The sequence below is a fragment of the Mus caroli genome, chromosome 16 (genome assembly GCF_900094665.2).
Source record: "Mus caroli chromosome 16, CAROLI_EIJ_v1.1, whole genome shotgun sequence".
Taxonomy (NCBI): domain Eukaryota; kingdom Metazoa; phylum Chordata; class Mammalia; order Rodentia; family Muridae; genus Mus; species Mus caroli.
In genome coordinates this window covers 21,495,455-21,504,693 of record NC_034585.1, presented here as the reverse complement: position 1 = coordinate 21,504,693, position 9,239 = coordinate 21,495,455, and the positions used below count along the sequence as shown (strand labels likewise).

Here is a 9,239-nt window from a genome sequence, read left to right as displayed (position 1 = left end):
CCCTCTCCCTCTCCCTCTCCCTCTCCCTCTTTTTCTCTTCTCTTCAGTCTCATGAAGTAATTCCTCAGCAGGAGCCAGTCCTCACCGCCACCCTTCTTGATTTCCTGGAAAGTTATCAGTAATGGCTTAGTGCCAGTGGCTATGACAGAGATGGGGGTGTGAACATTACCGGAACCTAGAGAAGAAAGCATTTTGTGTTTTTTTTTTTTTTCTGTAGTCAAGAGAACAAGCCCAGAGGGAGCCACACCGTCTATTAATGTAATTAGGTCTTGTTTGTACTTCCTTAGCCAGGACCAGCGTTGACTTAACTCACTACCTTTGGAGGTGAATGATGGAGGTATCGTCATTAACCTTATTCAGCTGAGAAAACAAGTTGCTTTCAGATGACTGACTCGGTTTAGGCTCCCCACCTAAGCATCAGAAACGAGACTAAAGCTTAGTCTTCCATTTCCTTGCTTAGCATCCCCTATATCTCTTATTTCCTGCGGAGTCTGCTTTGAGGCATTTCCAGTGCACAGTCCCCATAAGAAATGTCTTCTTGACATTCAAGCAACTAAATTCTGATGTTAGAACCCACGGTAGATTTATCTTCCCTTGGCTCTGTGGATAGTGGTATTAGAATATAGTTCATGATCAACCAGAGACTATTCTACAAACACCATCTCCGTGTAATGAGTGTATGGATGAAGGATAGGGTATTTTATCAGGAGAGAAGACTTTTGCCTTTAAAATAGTTTCTGGGATGTGAAGAGTAAAAATGGGCTGTGCACAGCAGCTAACCGTGCAGTGCTTGCAAATCACTGACCTGTGACTTGCAGAATCCTATTTTAGAAAGATTTGTACTGTTAGACTGAAGTTCCTTATTTGGAACTCACAGCATCCCTGAGCAGTAAGAATCCATCTCTTGACAAGATATGTAGGTTCATCCATTTAGATGCAGAATGGATGCAGGGTCAGGAACCCCAGAGAAGGTCTCAAACTGTAGCTGACCCATGAGTAAAGCACTTTTCCAAAGGGGGAGGGTGTTCAATGTTCTCAAATGACAAATTTGCGATGGCATTAATTAGTGTGCCGAAACTTCTAATAGCCACTAACTAGATCTTCTTGTTTTTTCTGTGAGTGCTGTGGTAACCTAGTGTGTGTATACAGAAGTGGGACAGGCTGCGGTATCATAGGACAACCTTGGGCTCCAGGGTGTAAATGGGGGGCTAGGTACCTTCCAGCCTCCAAGAGATACAGGTTGCCCTTTCGCTGGAGTTTGTAGTCAGTCTACATTTTAGAATACAGAACTGGCGAGATGGGACAAAGGTCGTGAGGATCTGAAGTGAGAGCATCTCAGCACATCATGTTATATGAAAGTGTCCTTCATGATGCTGCCCACTGGTGCACAAAACGTAATATTTTACAAAATATTTGCACAACCACTGTGTCTTTTGGTATGTTGGGCATTCAGATAAGGGCCTTTCATGAAGTACTATGAAAAACTGCAAGGGGGTACCTGCAAATATTGGGAAGACAAGGCGAAAGGACCCACCCCTGTCCCCCATGAGGAGGAGAGAGAAACCTCCATGGAGTAGAGGCCACTCTGACGATGATGAGTCCGTAGGTGGATAAATCACTCACTGGAAGCACAAACCTAAGAGGATAGAGGCTGTGGAGGAATCAGGTCTTGTGGGTAATAAACGTAGTATTAAGTCGTGATGTCCAGGCTGTGAGCTAACTGGTTTCGAATACAGTGCAAAAAAAATTGGACCCTCGGCCATTCGATACTTATTTTCCAGGAGAGGAAGTAGGCTCTAGAAGTCAGGACCTTTGCTAAAGTCATGCTTGTATGTAAGGTAACCCCAGGGCAGACGGGAGCTCGGCATCAAAGCTGTTTTTTGCTACCCTGTGCTGCCTCCAGCAGGCCTGAGCCACCGCCTTCCTTGCGTGGGAGAGGCCTCTGAGCTGTTTTTCCTGAGCCAGTGGGGCTGGCTCTGGCAGAGAGTGGAAGTGGGTGGGGTGGGGGCTGTGAAGCAGAGGAGGGGCCTAACAACAAGGGCTACATTCAAGGCCTGCACTGGAGCCGATGGAGGAGAATGGAAAGCTACAGTCTCTTGGAGCCGTCCAGCCTTGGCAAGGCAGCAGGGGCCTTATAAGGAAATGTTGTTCCTTCTCAGCCAGTGGGACTGGGATAGAGCCCTAGGCTTTCAGGACAGAGCTGCCCTTGTGGCGGGAGGCTGGGGGTGCCACCCTCTGAAGCTCTCAATGGGCCACTTCTGCAGGCTCAGCATTCCCTCTCAGCCTGGGGAGCTGCAGCCCCTATTCCCCATACACACCCACTCCTTAGTGCCCAGCGCTGATTGGAGGAAAGGGGAAAAAAAACAAACAAACAAAACAAAGACTTGGCAAGGTTCCTGGCCTCCTTGCTTTTTGACGCTGAATTACCCAGAAAACGGATTGAAATCGAACTCTGTCTTTTCCCTGATGGATGCACAAGTAAAGGGATCCCTCGTTGACCTGCCGGCCTCTCCAGCACCCTGTCTCTCTGTGAACACAAGAATTAGCACCTGGCTTAGTCTGGTGCAGAAGGGCAGGAGGCTGAGATGCGGCAGAATGGAGCCTTATGCCCCGCGTGAATCTACCTTTTCCATCTCCCACAGGAAAGCAGGAGGCTTTGGAACCCACAGGAGAAGGTGATTTTCCTCAGCTGCTTCACCTGGGCCAGGCAGGCCGGAGGGCCTTCGAGAGTCAGAAGTGTATAGAGGAAAAACACAGACTACCCAGACACAGAACTGACTCTCGTTGGGAAACGACAGTAAGCATTACTCAGCCCCTGGAAAGAGGCCTTTTCTGCAGCCAGGCACGGGAAGCCCAAGAAGACCTCATTCAACTTGATATTGAACTTGCCAGGGGTGTTGAAGCAGAAAAGATGTTTAATGTGGCCTTTTGCTTTGATCGTTCATACAGGCAGAGACCCATGAAATCCTGGAGCTAAGAGACTTTGAAATATCCCACTCTCTTCCTAATGCTCCAATTCCCTTCCCAGCCTCCTCATTAGGACACCACAGCCAACAGCCAGCATGTGCGTCTGTGACCATGCTCTCTGGCCTTCAAGAAGACTTCCAGTATCTAAAGATCACCCCTCTTCCCCTCACCCAGAGTGCCAGTCATTGTGTCCAGAGCAAAGCTATGAGAAGCATACGGGAGACACACGGATAAGACTTCAAACCCTAGTGAAAACACAGGGTTTTGAAGTGGAAAAGTCCTCTTGACCACACTAAAGTCTTAGTCAGGGTTTCTGTTGCTGTTTTAAAACACCATTGACCAAAGTCAATTTGGGGAGAAAGGATTTACTTTTTCTTATACTTCAAGGTCAGAGTTTTTCACTCAGGGAAGTCAGGGCAAGAACTTGAGGCAAGAACCTAGAGACAGGAGCTGAAGGCCTTGGAGGAGTGCTGCTTGCTTCCCATAGTTTGTGCAACCTACATTCTTATAGACTTGGGACCACCAGCCTCAGGGTTACCACCACAATGAGCTGGGCCCTTCCCACATTCATCATCAACCAAGAAAATGTCCCATAAGCTTGCCCACAGGATAATCTGATAGAAGCATTTTCTCGATTGAGGTTCCCTCCATCTTCCCAAATTACTCTGGCTTGTGTCACGTTGATGTAAAAATTGCTGGCACACCAGATGGTCAGGAGAATCTGTGAGTATAGGTGCTATAGACAAGATTATGTTTGGGGTGAAACAAAAGGTAAGATTTAAAAAGTGTCCTTTTGAGAGAGTGGAAAGAGTGAATGTAGTTTCTAGAGGAAGAAACCAACTTGGGCAAGACTCAGTTGAAGGGAATTTGGGGCTCTGATGGTGCCTATGGGGAGATAGGCAGGTTAGATATAAGAGGGAAGGAAGGGCTCACAGTTGGAAAATAGGCAAGCAGGATATCTTAGGAGGCCTGAATGGCAGCAAAGAGACTCTGGAGATAACTAGGAGCCCCAGGAAGCTCTTGAGCACACAGAAGGTGTGACTGTAGTTCACTCTAGGTATCATGCAGAAACTCAAGATAGCATCAGGGACACAGGAAGAACTGGGGCGTGGGGTGTGGACTTCTCTGTGTCTCAACAGTCAGGGCAGGCTCTGGGCTGGGAGACCTTCCTCTCTAGTTTTCTACCGAGAACCCAGGACTTCAAGCAAAGCTGGGTCTTTGAGGTATGTCTGAAGAGCTGGTTATACTTCTCTCAGGAGATGATGGGAACAATTTTGATTCATTTCTCTTTTTAATATGAGGCTCTTTATACACAATTCACACAGTTCAGAGGGGGTACTGGAAACCCAGGCTGCTGTTCTGTATATTCACAGGCATCCCCCCACCCCCCATATTTGAAACGGAAAGATACTATGATGCAGCCTCCTCTCAGAGAGCCTGTCTTTGGTAAAGTGTTTGCCACTTGTCTATCCACATGTTTATCCACATGTCTACATGTGCCTCACTTCCTCTGATAGCAATGTTGCAGCCTACATTCCCACTCTGCTTGCACTGTGCTCTTCCCTCCCTCCCTACGGTATTTCCTGCCTCCCTGTGATGATACCACTACACCTAGAAGACATGGGGCTGCTGCAGAGTGGTTCAGCCGTGTTGGAAAGGGAACAGGGATAACTTGCTCTGGAAGAAAGCAACAAAGTGTTCCAGATCTGTCTCACAGCCCAGCACTTCCAGCTCAACAGTGGGATTGTGGTCTTGAGTTTGGTCTCCACGTGTGGACAAAAGGATGCTCCGAACCTTGGTAGCAAGCATTGATTGCCATCAGATTTTTTCCTCTGATGTTGAAGATTAACACCTCTGCACTAGAAGCTATGGTTATGTTCACTATGGATTTGTAGGTGACAATGAATCTAATTCTCTTTAAAGGCATTACGTGATTGTTTTATGGTGTAGTGATGACATAATTGTAAAGAGAGAATCTCTATTGGTCATCATTAACATGATGATTGAGGTCTCATAGATAAAGCAGTTTCTGGGGGGGGTATTCCTTTTCTTAATTTTTTGTACCCCCCATCTATGTTGTCAACTGGCTAGTCTCAGCCTCTCACCCAAGGGAAAGTCTTTGACAGCTCTCCTCTGAACATTTTCATTTGGGTTGATTTCATGTAACTCATTAATTCATTATTCACGTACTTATCCAACTTAGTAATGGATAGTTTAAACCCTCAAAAAGTAGAAGGCCAATTCAGTGCATTCTCTTTCCTCTTTCCCCTTTTGTTTCCTTCCCAAAGACGTTTGCATTTCCATTGTCTAGTTGTCTAGTTGTCTGGGATGTTTTCCTTCCTTATCTATCTTACACAGGGAGAAGCAGAGCTATTCACACAGACTTCTCTGGGGGCACAAGTTCTTACTGCCTTTTCTCCTTGGAGTGTAAAAGCCCTGCTTCTAAATGCCAGAAGGTGTCATCAAGTGCAGGCAAACCCAGAGGGACCCCTGACCTCTAGCCTGACCCCACTTGAAGATTACTTGAGGGTACTGAGCTCACTGTTGGCTTTGACACTAAATACTGCTTCATGCAGTCTCTTAGAGGAATCTAAGCTCTCAGATTTTTTTGTGCCAATTCTACAAGATCTTGGTGGGGCATACAGTTGTGTATCATGAGGAAGTCATAGCATTCTCTTTTTCAGGTTATAATTCTTTAGCTTTCTGTGGCAAGACTGAAGTGGATATTATTTGCTCTAGTCCAACCTTTACAGATTTGGGGTATTTCGACCATGGTTGCACTACTGATGCTGGCCCTACCTTTCCCAACTGATGCCTTGGTTTCCCACCACACTGGAGCCTTTCTTGCTCATTGATGGTGCTGGAGAGCTGTCCTGTCCACTAATGATGCTGGGGCATTCTGTTGCTCATCAATAGAATCAGGAGCTATACTTTCTCCTAGAGCATCACAATTCATCATTTCTAGAGGCTCTCCTCTGTGCATGCTGGCTTCTGGGAAAGGCATCTAAGGCCCATTTGGTAAAGCAGTCTCTTCCAAACAGAAAAGGTACCTTCCATTTGTGAGCATCATGACCTTCAGTACTGGGTCATTGGACAATCCTCCAAGACCAGCAGCCTGGAACTTCAAAGTTTAACCACTTCTTGCCCATAGTCCTGTGGGCTTCACGTACAGAGATAGCAATAAGTCAGTATAAACTGAACTCTAACTATCTTGATAGTGGCAGATCTATGAAAGCCTGCATGGTGGGGAAAATATATGCAGATGCCCTGCTGGAGAAGAACTCAGGTTTGAACCTACTGAAATGCTAAGCAAAGTATGTAAAAGATAAAAATTAAGAAAAAAAAGTTACCCATGTGTCTTTTGTCTTTAGTGGTATTTTTATTTTCTACCATCTCGTGCACACACGATATATATTTTATATGGTTGCCATCATCATGCAAATGCTATTTAGCATTTTGTGTTTCCACTTAATATCATATACTCTTGCCATATTGCTCCAATCTTCATTTTATGGCTCTAGAAATGCCATTGTGATGATTCAGAGCAAGCCTTTTTCTGTCTTACCTATGGCTGGGATTTTTATGTCCCCAGCTGCTTAGCATTATGGAGCGTTCTAAAAAGAACATCTTAGGATATATAGTTTTGTGCTTTTATTGATTTTTCTCCTTAAGAATTCTTGGATTCAAGGAAGAAATGGACTTGGTCAAAGTCTGGGCTGCTTCGAGGGCCGGAGCATTTCCTCTGGTCTAATGACAGTGGTGTCAGGAAGAGCTGTAAACCCTCATCCTGATCTTCTTGGCTCGGAGCACTCTGAGCCAGTGACTAGCATGTCACCTGGCAACTGAGCAGAAGAGCAGACATTTGCTAGGTCCTCAGGAAAGCTGTTCCTGCACAAGTTCTCTGCTGGTGACACGAGGAACGCGGGGATGTGCATACTCCGGAAGTCTATCTGGTTTGCATAGGTTATTTTAATTGTGACTGACACTTAAGAGTGGCTAAACCAAAATTGCTTGACAACGAGAGCAAGGTAGTGCCGGAATTGTGCTGTGGCTTTAAGGGTGAGGGCTGCCTGGAGTAGAAGGATATAAAGTCAGTGTTCTCTTAGTGAGGGAACACTGTGGCCCTCATCAGTGACACCACACATGGGCACAAATTCTGGGACAGATGTATAGTATATATAGCACAGATGTCATCAGAAGCCCTTGTAGATGTGATTAAACTTGACCAAACTCTACTGCCAAGCCTTATGAGAGCTTTGAATCTGCAACACACTAGCCACAAATACCCACAGGACATGTCACCATGACACATTTGCATGACACATCATGCATCCATTTGAGGACAAGGCCCAGTGTCTTCCTCTGCCATCATAAAAGTCCAATTGCTCCCAGACCTTTAGGAGTTTGGTAACTACTGAAACATTGAGATCACAAGAAGGATTCTCACAGACTGGACAGTATTTGCTATTGTTTTTCTCTCGCTCATCTTTCCAGCTCATTTGCCTGAACAAGAGGCAATTGACTTCTGTCTTCCTCACACTGGCACCCCATAGTGAGGCCCCTTCTGTGCCCATAAGGTTGTTATGTGAAAGAAAGGTAGAAAGGTGATTTATTTTCCAGATTTAATAACCTTGCCCTTGTAGGTATATGGTAGGTGGGCAGGTTTTTTGGTTCTTTGCTTTTAGATAAAACAATATAAGGTGCTAAGGGGACATTTACATCCAGAGTTGCCAGGTAGCCTTCACATGTGCAGATGCTCAATATGAATACTTATGTAGCATTAAAACCTATCTGTTGAAACTCAGTCTCCAATATGAGGGCATTAGGAGCTGGTGACTTTGGGAGGCCCCATGGTTTGTTCATGGTGTAGAGGCACTTATGGATGGGATTAGCGTCCTTGTGAAAAGGGCCCACGGAACTTTCTCTCCTTTCTCCACTCATGGATGCAGCGAAAGCTGGCAATGTCTTCCTGGAGAAAACCCACTTTGAGTAACCCTCACCAGAGACTCACTATTCTGGCTTTCTCTCCTTGAACTTCCAGTCTCCAGACCTGTGAGAAAGAGTCCGATGCTACCCTTAAGCCACAAGGCTGGTGTAAGTTTGTTACTACAATGCCATGGGTTAAGGTAACATTCCCTATCTTGGTTTAGAAGCAAAATCACCAAGCCCCGGAGAAGGGGAGAAGCTGTTTCCAGCCACATCGCTGGTTACAGATGGTGTGGCATCAGAAGCCAAACCTGAGCTGCATATCACACTGCCAGCGGCTCTGGGAACCTCATCAAGCATTGTGCGTGGCATGCATTTGATAAATGCCCATGCAGTAGACGTGCTGGAGCACTGTCTGTGCCTGGGTCAAAGAGTGCAGAATGAAGGATTTCTTCTTACCCCAGTACCTTACCCTTAATCAAAATCATATATGCTAGAAAAAAAAATGTATATACACACAGTGTAGTATTCCCCACCACCACAAGGAACATACTGCAACACAAGAGGCACTGAAAGGGTTAAACCCAGAACTTAAGACTCAAAGCCACAGTAGTCTATGATTCTACTCCCATGAAACGTTGATATGAGTAAATCCATGGCAAGAGAAAAAAAATAGGTACTGATAGTCTTAGAAGAGGAAGAGATTGGCTGTGCTACAGACAAGGATGGAAATAGTAACTATCTAGGGACTGGTGGATCTGTAAGGGTGGTGGTTTGAATAGCAATGGACCCCATTGACTAATGTGATTGAATGCTTGGCCCATAGGGAGTGGCATTATTAGGAGGTGTGGCTTGGAGTAGGAGGGGCCTTGTTGAAGGAAGTATGTCACTGTAGAGGCAGGCTTTGAGGTCTTACATGCTTAAGTTAAGCCTAGTGTCAGTCGCCTGCTGCCTGTGGATCAAGATGTTGAACTGTCACTTTCTTCTCTAGAACCACATCTGCCTGCATGCTGCCGTGCTTCTGCCATGATGATAATGGACTGAATCTCTGAATCTGTAAGCCAGCTCCAACTATGTTTTCCTTTACAAGAGTTGCTGTGGTCATGGTGTCTCTTCACAGCAATGGAAAGCCTAAGACAGCAACATAGTGATGTACTGAATGATATTAAACTGTGTATCTTACAAAGATTAACTCTTATGTGGATTTCACCATAACCTAAAGCCCACGAAGAAACCCAGGAACTGAAAGTGAGAAATCAGAGCTGTGCTTTTCCTTTTTCCACAGTGAGCCTCAGACATCCTTTCATGGCTGGAAGCCACTGAGCTCTGATACATACAGTTCCTGA

At 45.6% G+C, this 9,239-nt stretch overlaps 1 long non-coding RNA gene across 2 annotated transcripts in view; it reads left to right on the top strand.

Annotated features, from left to right (window-relative positions):
• The window catches only part of LOC115029577, a 21,216-nt gene extending 12,295 nt beyond the window's left edge, over positions 1-8,921 (top strand). The window contains exon 3 of one of the 2 annotated variants that reach the window (XR_003835147.1): positions 8,885-8,921. This is a non-coding gene — a long non-coding RNA (uncharacterized LOC115029577). Of the gene's footprint in view, positions 1-2,642; positions 6,317-8,884 lie in introns of those variants that run through there. The other variant, XR_003835146.1, reaches the window with a different exon arrangement.
• Positions 8,922-9,239: the final 318 nt, after the last annotated feature.